Source organism: Zophobas morio, unplaced genomic scaffold (genome assembly GCF_036711695.1).
Source record: "Zophobas morio isolate AGI-343-1 ecotype UQ-CSIRO unplaced genomic scaffold, CSIRO_AGI_Zmor_V1 ptg000009l, whole genome shotgun sequence".
NCBI classification, from domain to species: Eukaryota; Metazoa; Arthropoda; class Insecta; order Coleoptera; family Tenebrionidae; genus Zophobas; species Zophobas morio.
In genome coordinates, this window is record NW_026972114.1 from 1,429,457 (window position 1) to 1,431,399 (window position 1,943).

The 1,943-nt window shown below is 35.2% G+C and overlaps 1 long non-coding RNA gene across 1 annotated transcript; it reads right to left on the reverse strand.

The window, feature by feature from the left end:
- Positions 1 to 362: 362 nt before the first annotated feature.
- LOC135125573 (uncharacterized) lies at positions 363 to 1,296 on the reverse strand. The gene is made up of 3 exons (XR_010279900.1): positions 1,160 to 1,296; positions 610 to 818; positions 363 to 551 (listed from the first exon to the last, which is right to left on the reverse strand). It is a non-coding gene; the product is annotated as an uncharacterized LOC135125573 (long non-coding RNA).
- Between the last annotated feature and the right edge of the window lie 647 nt (positions 1,297 to 1,943).

Sequence of the window (1,943 nt, forward strand, 5' to 3'; positions counted from 1 at the left end):
ATAATTCAGGAAGTCTTATTGAAGGAATTAAAAAAGACAACATCAACTATAAGTCCTAAATATTTCATGTCTGATGATACAAATCTTTATTTTGATGCATGGACCAAAATCATGGGTAATTCTCCACAACGACTATTGTGCACTTGGCACATAAAAAAAATTGGACGATACAATCAAAAGCCAAAATTTCAAATAAAGAGGTGTGCAATAAAGTTCAAAAATATTTAGACAAATTACTAAAGGAGGTTGAAGAAAAAGAATTTTTAAGACTAACAGAAGAACTTTTTGATTACTTAAGGCAACAAAATGAAGAAGCATTTTTAAATTATTTACAAAAATATTACTTTAAGATAGGACAAGAATTGGTTCATGGGCCCATTGTTATAGATTAGAAACTTGGCTGGACATGTTGGACAAACTTTTAAAAGACAAGTCATGGAAACGTGTTGCATCAATTCTGTGCCCAACTTCATCTCACAAACATTTAGTTGTTAATAAAGCTCATAGGACAGCGATGTCGATGAGTTTTAAATTAATAGCAGAAAGCGATTCTAAAACATATTTAGTGCATTCACAAAACAAAATCGATTTCTATGAAGTAAAACTCACCAACCCTTCATGTGACTGTCAAAGGCTTCGTTGTCTCTTTTGCAATGTCTGTATTCATACATTCACCTGTTCATGTCATGAGTCCATTATTAAAAATAATTTTTGCAAGCACATGCATTTGGTAGCAATGTATATCAACATGACCAAGAGGAACAGCACACAGGACACAACAGAGGCAGAAACTGGAGAGCTCGCCATTGCCGAAGAGTCTGAAACCAACAAACGGTTGGAAGAGGAATTGGATACAAGGATTTCCGAAATGCAACAAAGATCGGATTCGGATGCAACTGTAGTATTAAAAAATCAGTGCCAGGAAATGTTTAATTTTATCCTAAACAAATGCAATACAATGACAAAATGTCAAAATTTACTGGAAAATTTAACAGATTTAAGCAGTAAGTTAGATGAAGAAAATAATACTCCAGTAATTCCAGTAGCTACTCGTAAAAGAAAAATTGACAAGCAGACATTTTTCCAAGGAAAAAACGGTAGTTTATGGAAATCAAAACTTTTGTTTTTTTTATCTTGAATAGAATAAAAATATACTTACCTGTTGTTATTTAAGATCATTAGTTTCTTTTTATTATTAATATTATTATATTTTCCCTTTCCTAATACTGTTCTTTTTTATAAATATGTCGCACTACTTTATTTGGTTATCCTATTTGACAGCATTTTGACACTACCCATCACCCATCACCTCTCTGTTCTCTATTCGAGTATGATACAATTGCGCATGCGCGGAATCTTTCAAAGTTCGACAAAGCTCTTTCCTTCGGCCTCCAGTCCCCACTCTGCTGCCAATACGTCAAGATACGGAGTTCGACGACGGTACCCGAACTAAGTTAAATCTTTCTGTGTACACCTTGACTACCGGTCACCTTGCCCCCCGAAAATGTTTACGTCCCTCAGAATGCACAGACGTCACAGTCCGAGAAACGAAGGAATGGCTTGACTAAAACCTCCTCTTAATGTTTTTCCACCAACGATATTGCGTCCATTGTTTTTGTATCGATACTTGGTCAAGTGTTTAACATACATTAATTCGACCGGTACATTTTGAGTATTCGAAAATTGACCCGTGTTTATAGTGGTGCATTAAATTAATTCAGCTTTTTGTGGTTTGTTTCCTTCTGAGTGCAAAATGAGTGATGATGAGAAAAAACTACATATACCGATTGTATTTATTGAAAAACTGAAAAGCACCGAAGAACAAAACGAAGCTACAGAATCTCACGATGAACCTGTTCTACTGTTGGAAGAATTGCCAGGAACATCGGCAGTTCAGAAGTGCGGAGAGAAGCAGGAGAGGTTGTAATTAACCCTTAACTTGG